The sequence below is a fragment of the Lutra lutra genome, chromosome 5 (assembly GCF_902655055.1).
Source record: "Lutra lutra chromosome 5, mLutLut1.2, whole genome shotgun sequence".
Lineage (NCBI taxonomy): Eukaryota > Metazoa > Chordata > Mammalia > Carnivora > Mustelidae > Lutra > Lutra lutra.
In genome coordinates this window covers 117,990,351-118,002,884 of record NC_062282.1, presented here as the reverse complement: position 1 = coordinate 118,002,884, position 12,534 = coordinate 117,990,351, and the positions used below count along the sequence as shown (strand labels likewise).

The 12,534-nt window shown below is 35.7% G+C and overlaps 1 pseudogene; it reads right to left on the bottom strand.

Moving 5' to 3' along the window:
• Positions 1 to 11,018: 11,018 nt before the first annotated feature.
• Positions 11,019 to 11,137, bottom strand: LOC125101445 (uncharacterized; annotated as a pseudogene).
• Positions 11,138 to 12,534: the final 1,397 nt, after the last annotated feature.

Sequence of the window (12,534 nt, the reverse complement as noted above, 5' to 3'; positions counted from 1 at the left end):
TTCCTATAGGACTTTAAAGGCAAAGTAGAAAAATGACATAAAAGCCTTGCTTGGATTTGATTGATGCACTCTCATATTTGAAGTTCACTCAGAGCTTTGTGCTAGAAGGCCTGGGTCACTCCATCCAGCCCTCTAATGAGACTGTGTGTGAACACTTCCAGCTTTGTAGGCCTTGCTTTAATCAGAGATTGGAAAACACTCCTGACTGATAGGCTCCAGAATCAGATCTAAACAGAAAATAACATGCTCGATTTGGCCTCTGAAGGTGGGTTGAGCAAATCTTTGTGATGTATTGGAGCATTTGCTGAGTGCAAGCGCACGTGGGGTGGTTCCTATTTCTGTCGGCAAATACAAATTTTTCACTCAGCAGGCGTAATCAGAGCTAACTCGAGAGGAGAAATAACAAAAACTCAACAGCCCTTAGCAACTCAGCATGGCATAGAGGGATTTAAGACTTTAGCATTTTATCTCCATCAGTATGAAAATGTATGAGGAAATCTGAACTTTGAAAGTACAAATAAACACATTTAACACATTGCGAGACACTGATACCACTGGGTCTTTAGCCGGGCACTTTCAATTCTTCTTCTTCTTTTTTTAAATCAATTGTTTATCAATTTCACCTAAGGTTTTCAAATTTCATAAAACTTGTTTCTTAATTGGCTCCTCTTAATCAACTGAGTTCACTTGGATGAGCAAACATTATCCTCAGGCTTCATGAGAAATGCTAGAAGTTCCTGACAATCACCATTCAAAGGCACCTGAGTCAGAGATGCTTTTGGAACTCAGTTAAAGAACTTTCTTAGAAATGTTAAAAAATAATGCAATCATGCAAAAAACCAGGAAGCATATTTATTTGCCCTGTGCCTGATTTACACAATTTTGCTATAAGTTCGTGTTGTTTTGTGATTTTCTTATCTTTATTAATGCCATCTCTTGGGAGCAGTGAAATATCAGAACTTTTGATACCACAGTGTTTAATACTGAACCTCATGCACCTTTGTCATCATGTCTGATATATGAGATCCTTCTTATAGCACTATATGAGCACTATGGACCAGTGTTGCCCAAGCATCTATGGTGCTAAAGTTCTATTAGTAAGGTAGTCACGTATTTTATTACCCAAAGTTAGATGCTTTTAGAATGAAACAGCACTATTAATAATGAGGCCAAGAGAACAGATATATTATGGATTGTACTGGGAAACCAGGACATATGGTGTCCTACCTACAGGAAACTTCCTACCCACAGGAAATTTCCTACGTACTGGAAAGTTTCTGTATGTTCTTCTGATGTTGAAGACTTAATGGGAAATTTTAGAAGGATCATTTTTCCATAATGAAAATTTTACTTATCATTTTTCACATACGTAATAGTCTTGAGTCAACTTTGTTTCCAAAAGCACCCTAAAGATGCTTGGCATGCATTTTATAGATTTCTTGGCAATTAAAATTTCAGATGTAATGTTGTTTGAAAATCCTAAGGAAATGTTAACAAGTGGAAAATACATGCTGTACTTTTTAAAAAAATTAATATTCAGCCTGACTCCTGGAAGGACCAGAGTGATATGAATGGTTAAAGGAATACTACTTTTTCTCTGACTTTTGGGCACTGGAAATACCATTTTCATCATGAAAGTGGGCATTGGACATCCAAATGAAGAGTGGGAAACTAACAGAATTCCATAGTCTATATCCTAACTTAGGTTCTAACCTCATTCTACCTTTTCCCTTAATACCCTGGGGTATTTATTATGAACCCAAAGAAACCGCCAGATCAAAGTGTTCTGCCCCATAAAGGAGTCAGGGATGTACTGCTGTCCGAATTGTAAATTCTGATATCAAATATTCTAAGTAAATCTCTACTTTGACTATTGCCTAGATATTCACACTTACTCCCTGGGTCTGTTTTTCAGGATGCAAGTGAATTCTCTGACTTAAATTGCACACTCTCCCTCTCTCTCTCTTGCTTGTTCTCTGCAACAATGTTTAAAAATAGTAAACCTGAAATGAGGAAATCTTGTAAACCATCTAATTTCTTTGGCTTTTATATTACATAATTTGCATAAAAGTTTGCATGTATATTATAAAATAGTTTGTTGAGTGAGTAAATAAATAGAACTACAGTAAAAGATTAATGCAAACATTTCTATATAGACTGAAATGAATAATTATACAAACACAAATTTGTAAATATTTTAATATTTCTTCCTAAAGTGTTTTTTTGGCTCTAGTTTTCATTTATATTAAAAATGAAAAAAAAAGATTATAAGTTATTAAGTATACTCACTGCAGTTCACCAGCTGGCAAGTATTTATAATTCTACGTATGCCACTGTTGTTCTTATTTTTGGACTTTTATGTAATTTTATGTAAAATATATGTAATTTTCTTTTAACTTGGAAAGAATTAGTAAAACTAAAATGGTTACAAAAGAATCATGCTCTCACTAAAATGAGAAAAATGGATTACATGTTAAAATATCATGGTGTTTAAGATTTTAAAGAGTATATAGATGGATAGATTTATTTATGCCATGTGCTTCTTTACGGTAAAATTTCAGAATATTTGGGGTTGTTGTCAGGTGCCACATAGAAATACTTTAAATTGTCGCATACAGGGACGCCTGGGTGGCTCAGTTGGTTGGACGACTGCCTTTGGCTCAGGTCATGATCCCGGAGTCCTGGGATCGAGTCCCGCATCGGGCTCCCAGCTCCATGGGGAGTCTGCTTCTCCCTCTGACCTTCTCCTCGCTCATGCTCTCTCTCACTGTCTCTCTCTCAAATAAATAAATAAAATCTTTAAAAAAAAATTGTCGCATACAATAATCTGGTATGATTATTACTTGGTAAAATATTATAATATTGTTTATATCCTTACGTATGCCTTTTCTCTTTTCTACCACATCCAGTCCAAGATGAATCTGTCCATTCTGTCTTCTAAATAGCTGTCAGAGGGTGCCTGGGTGGCTCAGTGGGTTAAGCCGCTGCCTTCGGCTCAGGTCATGATCTCGGGGTCCTGGGATCGAGTCCCACATCGGGCTCTCTGCTCAGCAGGGAGCCTGCTTCCCCTCTCTCTCTCTCTCTCTCTCTCTCTCTCTCTCTGCCTGCCTCTCCATCTACTTGTGATCTCTGTCAAATAAATAAATAAAATCTTAAAAAAAAAATAAATAGCTGTCAGAGCTGCTTCTCTGCACACCTGTCCCTGATTTAGTTTATAGTTTTCTACACGAACTGTTTGCCTCCAGGTTTGTCACTTTTCAATCCATTCTCCAAGTTGTGAGGATAAGCTTTCTAAAATGAAAATTTTTGATCATTCCCCTGCTTATAGCTTTGGAAGCCCTCCATTACTTTGCAGACAAAGCCGAACTCCTAACATTACTAACAACTTCCTCTCTGTCATGGTCCTTGCTGACCTACCACTCACACCTTTCTTCCAGTGCATGCTCCCACGCATCTTCTCAAACATTCTTTCTTTAGAATCCTTCCCCGTTTTCTTCTAATTTAAGTCATTCCATCATTCAGGCCTGTTTTGCCACACCCCCTGAAAACCTTCCATGATTTCTGAAGTCTGTGTTAGATGTTACTTCTACGTGCGCCGAGAGTAACCTACCCTCGCTTTGTGATATTTGTCCATTTAGTTACCTGAACTCCCGCTGTACTGTAAGTTTCATAATATTCTTTACCTTTCTTTTTCTTATTCACAATGATAACCCAGATGTAAATGTAGTATCCAGTCCATAGTAGTGTACTGTTTTTTTTTTATTTACTTAATGAAATGACAACTTCTATAAGCACAAGTTGATATGAAAGACATATACTTTTCCATCTTGTTAACCATATTTCCTTACACAATTCTATGTAGTGGCCTGGCTTCAGTTACATGAAACAATTTACAAACAAATTCATCATTTGATTTTGAATGTTTAGCCATCTATTATTATTTTTCTTCTTTATAAATATATTCTCACCTCTCTCACTTTTTCTATCTCTGTCTCTATCCCTGGTCCAAGTTATATTTCAAAGTAAAATACATCATCCGTAGGTCAAAGAGCAGGCCTTTTCCATGAAATGTTCTGAATCAATTCCAAATCTTGGAAGGAAGGATGTTGACACGGATTCTCAGTCATTAACAAAGACATTTGCATTAACTCATAGTTCTACATAAAGAAAAAACATACTTTATGTAAATTTATCGTTACTTCACTGTGAAGTGAATGTACACTCTCTTAGCTATTAATTTTCTACTAAACCAATTTTAAGATCAGGCAGCATACTTATCTTCTCCCTCTCATACTTCTAGGTCTGAATCTTTTTTATGTGTTTGAATGATGCGTAGGGATGGATAAATTAGCTTAATTAATTAAATGTATTAGGTAAATACATTTAACTAATGAATTGATTGTAACATTTTCCTACCTGCAACTGTGACACAAGAAAGTTTATGAGAGGAACATATTTAATATATAATAATAAATAAAACTCATAAAATAAAAATAAGTATCCCAGATTTCTTCCATTTTATTCTAATTGTTTTCAAATTCCTAAAGAAAATGGACATGGAAGAAATGAAAGAGGAATAACAAATCTAGTTATCTTCAAAGCATAAAGTTAGAAGCACAAAAATATCTAAATTCAGGTCAATTTAACTTTAAACATGAAGAGAAAAAAATTCGAAGGATTAAATAACTCAATTGGGGTGCCTGGGTGGCTCAGTGGGTTAAAGCCTCTGCCCTCGGCTCGGGTCATGATCCCAGGGTCCTGGGATCGAGCCCCACATGGGGCTTTCTGTTCAGCAGGGAGTCTGCTTCCCTCTCTCTCTCTCTGCCTGCCTCTCTGCCTACTTGTGATCTCTGTCTGTCAAATAAATAAATACAATCTTTAAAAAAAATAAATAACTCGATTAAAATATAAATAAATAAATACAATGAATTTGATGGGGAAGATCTAGTACCAAACATGTCAAGAGACTTGAGACTAGCCTACTTCACATTGGATATACAGTTGACCCTAAAAAAACACAGGAGGTGGGGCAACAATACCACATGTAGTCAAAAATCCACATATACCTTTTGACTCCCTAAAACTTAACACTAATGGTCTGCTATTGACTAGAAGTCTTGCCGATAACATATGCAGTTGGTTCACACACATTTTGCCCATTATATGTGTTCTATTTCTTACAGTAAAGTAAGCTAGAGAAAAGAAAATGTTAGGAAAATCACAAGAATAGAAAATACATTTGCTTATCGAAAAAAATCCACTTACAAGTGCACCTGCACAGTTCAAACATGTGTTGTTCAAGGGTTGACTGTAATTTCCAAGTGTTTTATGTTTACTCATAGGACCAGTTGCCTTTCTCTTTGCTTCTCAATTTTTGACCTGATTTCATGATTTGGAATGTTTCAGTAAAGTTTAATTAATATTGACAGGTGACTTAACATTTTCTAACATATGACATCTTTTTTCTGAGAGGAACACAAATGATAAGCTACACATTTCTCTTGAGGGAGCGAAATGGCTCTGGTTCTGACAGTACAAGGGGGAAGCTACATTTACTTGAGCAGCTCATATTCCCCTCCAAGTTGCATAAACCTAAAGCTGCACACTCTGAGCTCCAGACGAGTGTGCCTACTGCATTGGCACCTACACAATTTGTACTGTTACCTGCCGGTAGAGCATAAAAGATACATTCAAGGACCAGACCAACAACCTTAATATAGATTTTACTGAGTAGCCAAATAGTTGGTTTCCATCGATAAATTTAATTCAAGCTCCCTCTGCTTTATTATTGAATTACATAAATAAAAAATGTTTAAATATTGCTTTTGTTTGTGTAAGTGAAATAATTTTAGAAAAGTCAGGGTTGATCAGTTACTCCATTACCCACACAGAGTTTACTTACTATGATCAAGTGCTTTTTTTTCCGTTCACTTCTAACTTTTTGGAAATTTGACAAAATGAAGCTCATTTCTACTTAATGTTTTTAAAAGTGCCCTATGTTTCTTTGTATTTTTATAAAGAAATACCAGTTTTCTAATAGCATGAATAGATATATAGTTTTAAAATGTCCCAAACTGGTTTAGTTTTAAACTAAAAGTTCAAGATGTTTCCAAAAGTCAGACTAATTGTGATTGAATCATTCCCCCACCCTTTTTTAAAAAGCAGCACTCTGCAGTAAATCATCCTAATAGATCTTCAGCAATCATTATGAGATGTTTGTTTATTTACATATCGTGCTGGTTGAGATGAGATAGTTTATTACAAACGGAACTTGATATTTGGTTGTTAAAGTCATAGATATTGGTATCAGAGAAAATCAGTTTTGTTTTTCAGGACTTTGGTTAATCTCTTCTTAGTGCTTTCTTTCTGTTAAACACAATTTGTTCTTTAAAGCATTATGCCTTATCTCAAGTGTTTAAGATGAAACAGAAAAAAGTAAGCTAATAACAAATCAAAGGTTTGTTTACATTTATTTCTTACTAAAATTATAAATATTTCTCCTTAACTAGTCTGTTTTGTTTTTTTGAGATACATTTTAAGTTTTCTCAGTTTCAGGCAAGTTGTGGAAAGCAATTAGATATGATTACAGGAGATAAAAACATATGAGGTGAAATAGGATTATAATCATTAAAGTACAAAGAAGCAAAACTGCAGTAAGTCATTTCCCTTCCAAAGAAAAGAATCTCAATGTTTTTAACTCAAGAGGAAAAAAAAAGCAAAGGTCTAACTGCCATGTAAACTCATTTTAAATGTCATGTCTTATTAGAACCTAATAATCAGAATGCCTATTTCCCCCTTTTACTTGAGCTATCAAATTTGTCAAAATTTTATGATAATCCATCCCATCATTCCTTAGACATTTAAATGACAAAGACAGTCGTGGTAAAGGGGGAAAAAGCCTCTGTAATCCTACTCCTCATGTTAAAACTGCCTCCAGAGAGGTTTTAAAAATATTCCATATCATAGCATGTGGAGCAGCTAAACGTCTCGATTCCACTTACGATTCCCTGCCTTTTTGGAAAATGACAGTAAATTGGCTACCTACCATTCTCGACCCTTTGACTTTTGAACCATGGCTGACCAAATCTTTGCTGACTTGTTTAAGTGTGTAGCTCTAGTATCTCTTAGATCCTCTCCCAAAGGGTCTGAAGCTTTCTCTCTCCTGAACGGGTAAGCTCCCCCTCTAGTGTTCACTGCTCATCAGATTGTTCCTCCAACAAATAAGGGAACTGCCTGGTTTTGGGCTCCCCACAGACAGACATAGCTTGGAGTGACATTTATAAGTGTTTTATGGCACAAAGAAGAAAAGGTGAGTATGAATTTTACATTCTAAAATATGTTCTTTCCTTCTGAAAGCATCCCAACTATTTGGCTCTGGAACTCTAGGAAACGCTGTTTTGTGGGCCTTGCAGGCACAATGTGGGCTGAATACATAGGACGATTTTGGAAGCTGTAAGATGACCTGGTAAGAGTTATCCTTTCTGTTGAGAAATTTGAAGCCTGGTTACAAGTAAGTGATTTTTTATTGAACGCTGACAACCCAGGGGCTCTTTATTTGCAGACGAACTACTAAGAGAGGAGAAGGATTGGGGACTGTAGAGGGCTGGAGGATGAAACTTTTGTCCCCCCGCAAGAATTTAGAGAAAGACCAGAAAAAGATTTAAAGCCTTTCCATTTGCTATTCCAAAGAGCTTGGGTAAATAAGGTTCCGTACACTGTAACACTCATTCTTACTTTCTCTGGAGCAGAACCACTGAAAAAAGTACAATGGATACTGGTCATAGTTTTAAAGTGTGTTGGTCTCAGAGGTTAAAAGTTCAGCCACTTCATTAAATCTAGTGTTGAAACTTCAGTGAGACATAATCTAGAATTTATCATGAAGTTGAAAGTAAGAGAAAGAAAAGAAAGATCAAACTGAAGAAGGAAAAAAATAAAATGAAAATCTAAAATAGTCCTAAAAAACTCCACCGTTGGTTACCAAACTAATACCTAGAAGGTTTATTTATTTTTAATCATGATAGGCAATGTTAAATTAAAAAACAAAAGCAAGCCAGAAAACATACATCAAAATTTTTGAAGAAGGCCCAGAGTATCCTATTTAAGTAACTTTGCTTCAAAGTTTGTTTCAAAGGATAGGATATGTCATGGAATAGATCATGTAATTCATTTAAAATTCAGGTTGGAAATAACATGACAATATTAAATTAGCTTTGGTGTTAATCATCTGAATTTTGAGGAATAATGGAAGCCCTCAAGCAACATTTTTCTTCGTATCAGTGATTCTAAAAACATGGTTGGTTAATATCATTCTTGTGTTACAAGTTAACATATATTTCTTAATGACAGTACTAAGAATTTTAAAACTGATGATAAATAAAGATGACCTCTTAAATTCAAGATAGAAAATTCCTTTCAAGTGTTCTGTTTTCATATTCATGATCAAATAATCACTATTATCCTCATTATCACTCAGCATGTATTGAGTATCTACAAATTATATAAGACCTACATCTTGTGAGAGCCCAACTTAAATTTTGTTAGGGTGTTTTGGTCTAAGAAATACACTAAGATATTTTCTAAAGTAAAGTAAAGCATTTCTTAAAAATATTTCTTCCTTTGCTGTTGTTGTTTTTCTCTTTACTGGGTCATTTTGACTAGATCACTCAACATAGCAGCGGAAGAATAGTGCCGTCAAGCCTTGCAGTGTTAGACCATCTTAAGTTTTTCCTATTTTCAATTTTGCTGGTTGTGTGTTTTATTAAATTCCATTTTAGTGCTCTCTTTTAAAGTTGACTTAAGGGTCTTCTTAAAAAGATCACCCTTTGTGAACTGATAGGGTCGGGTGAGTAGGGCCTATCTTTGATCCACAGGAGCCCCTTTGAAGGTTTAAAGTCCGAGTATGGTCCATGGGTCCATTTAGTTTTGAACTTCTTGGATGAGACTGAAAACAGAGAGGATGATCATTTCCACTGAGCTGAGGGTTTTTCAGGTGGACACTCTGCTCTGAACTGGACTGAGATCACACATATTTCTCTCTGCACAGTTGTTCCATAGGAATATCTATCAATTGCATGTTCCATACTAGATGGTATTATAAGACACAGAGAAGTAATTGGAGGCCAGCACAAATAGATTACCACCTTTGGTTTTGTTGTTGTTGTTGTTTTAGATGGTGCTCTAAGCCACTGGTTTAGGTAAACTTCAAACCATCAATAAAATTCCAAGGTAAATAGAATGCCACATAGTACAGGAAAACTGAATTCCATGATATTTCTGTAGCTTAAGTTTAGTTGTACAAAATTCACATCAAAATTTCTAGTATGAAGGAAGTGATGAGTTAGCTTGACTAAGTTTTATTTGTTGAAGATTATATAGCATTGCAAAGAATAGATGAAGGTACTCCTGTTTATTAACGTAGTTATATAAAAACACACACAGAAATATACAGAAAACAACAAAAATAAAAGCATGATATAAAGTTAACTACACAGAACCCGAGGGTACTGGTAGTTTGGAGTGACTTATAATAAGATTATGAAATATAAGAACCATAAGGGACCTTATAGATGATCTCATGTACTTTACTTATTTGCCAAATCTCAGACCCAGGAAAACTTAGAAAAATAATTTGCTTACTTAATATTATGTGGTTACAAAATGGAGAACAAAGCATTAGATCCTGGTCTTGGGGCTTCAGTTACGGTGCGCTTTTTTACCAAGGGAGTTTTGGTTATGCTCTGAAGGGACACGGGGGTGTTTTACAGACATAGGAAGAAAGTCATTTTTGGAAAGTTTGGAATAGGTGGAAGTTAGTCAAAGAGCTGGAAATATTTAAGAGAGGGCACACGTTAAATGTTTGATGGGACTGAGGTACTAGTTACACCCTTAAAACTCATAGTCTTAGAATTTACCTTCACTAAGATAACAACTAGTAAGATACAATTTGTTATTGATACTGGGAATAAAAGAATAAATGATAGTTGACTGACCTATATACTTTGTAACAAGTATATTAGCGGGGTGCCTGGGTAGCTCAGTGGGTTAAAGCCTTTGCCTTTGGCTCAGTCATGATCCCAGGTTCCTGGGATTGGGCCTGCATCAGGCTCTCTGCTCAGCAGGGAGCCTGCTTCCCCCTCTCTCTCTGACTGCCTCTCTACCTACTTGTGATCTCTCTCTGTCAAATTAAAACAAAAAACAAAAAACAAAAAACCAAATATATTAGAAATGTTTATCAACTATGTACTTACTCATTAGGTTTCTATAATAAATCCACAGTCCTGGGCCGTGGCAAAGGCCTAAATGTGGTTCTTAGGAGTTTACAATGACAACTTTGGTCAAGTTGTCTCATTTATTTTTAGAAGAAAGTGTGCATTCATTGATTCATCAGCAGCCATTCCAGTGGTGATGAGAGAAAACTGTTACAGGACTTTTGGACAGAAGAAAGAAAGGAAAGGTGCTGGTTTTGAAAGTAGTTAAGTAGGAAAAAGTCAATATTTAGTTTAAAAAGGGAGTATAGATGACACCTTGCAGAGTTGGAAATTAGCAAGGAAATAAGGAGGGACTTTTACCTGCAAGGACAGGTAGCTTCAAAATGTAGTTCGCTGTTTTCATTCTGCTGCTGAAGTTCCCGAACTAAGAAACAAGAGGAGTGTCGGCATTTATAGTTAAGGCAGAACATGCGAACTGCAGACTGTTCTTTAGTGTAAGTGCAAAGAACACATACGTTAAAAATGAATCATATTGCTTAGAATCAATTTTAATTAGTGGAAATTGCTAGTCCACATGGTAAATAGGTTATTGTGAGCATGTTGAAATGTGATTATTTTCATCATCCTACGTAATGTCTATTCATTTATAAGAACTCCCACCATTAATTGTCTCCTTTTGGAGGCCCGCTTTGTTACCCCTATCTTCCTTTGCTCCCTTCCTCCTTGCCTAATTCTTTGCTTTATTTAGATACTAGCCTTTTGCTCACCTCATTTATAGATTTCCTTCTTCTATTCAGTCAGAAAATAGTCAAAAGTGATTATAGCTTTCTTTTCTGCATCTACATGAATTTATGTGTCATCTTTGCACATGGGTCATGCTAATCTCTGTATCTTTCCAGTGTCAATATGTGAACTGCCCAAGGGAGCACGTATTTCTGCATCTATACTATCCTCTTCTCAGTGTCTGGCAAATAGTAAGCACTCAATAGAAAATTCTCTCTTTTTCTTTCTCTCTTTCTTTCTTTTTTTGTCTTACAGATTTTATTTATTTATTTGACAGAGAGAGAATGAGTGCAAACACAAGCAGGGGGGAGTGGCAAGCTGAGAGAGAGGGAATAGAAAGCTCCCTGCTGAGCAGAGAGCCCAAAGTGGGGTTTGATCCCAGGACCCTGAGATCATGACCTGAGATAATAGACTGAGCCACCCATGCACCCCAGAAAATTGTGTCATGAATGAAATCATGACTAGAAGGAAAAAAAAAACTTTGGTTTTCCAGTACTCATTCTATAACTACTCATTATTTTGTAGATACGGCAACAATGTTCCCCTGATACTCAACATTTTTTTTTCAAGGTGAGATGATGTATTCAAAATTGCAGCCATACTAGTCATACATAGTCATACAAACTATGACTTTAACTCTAAATTTATGCAATAATTGTAAAACTGGTTTGCCTTAGAATGTCAAAATCATGTCTCCTTTAACAAGTATCTCTTTATATGCAATATAATACCAACACAGGCATTTTGATCTCATTATATTTTCAGTGATATATTAACTATTTCATGCCATTCATTCAGTGAGTATTTAAGTAATGTCCAGGCAGCACAGTAGCAATTAAATTTTCTTTTCCACATGAAGTTACACAGTAGGACAAGAGGCAGATGACAAATAAACACTACAAAAATGCAACAGATGAAAAGAGTAGTCGAATACAGGAGTTACAGAATGCTGAAAAAAGGTCATACTTGATGTCGCTGTATGTCATATGTATGTTGTATTGTGGTGGCAGGTCACCAAGAGTCTGCCTGTGTTCACACAAATATTATTCTATACAGACAACGGTGTGTCCAATTGCTCTTCCCTATTTTTTTCTAGAGATTCAATCCAAGAATATCACAGTTGAGGCTGCAGTGGGTTTTCAAGTGTATTGAATGCCCCCCACATTGCGCTGGGTTGAGTATTCTGCTGTTGGTTATTCTCCAGACATATTCAGGACAGTGTAATTTGTAGCAGAAATTATTACTTTAATAACATCTGAGAGATATGAGGGAAATGTCCAGGAAAAAAAAAACAAACAAAGATTTTTTTTAAAAAAACACAATGGAAATAATGAAGAAAGGAGAAAAGCGACAATAGTAGTACCTAGCAATCATGAGGAGAAACAAGGCAGATGATCTCTTACAAAACTTACAATTTCAACAAGATATCAGGTAAACTGATCAGGATTTAAAACAGTATTATGGACACATTTGTACAAAGTTGATGTAATAGAAGGAGTAAAAAGTGATAAGGGTTGCAAGTCAATCATTCTACTCTCAATAA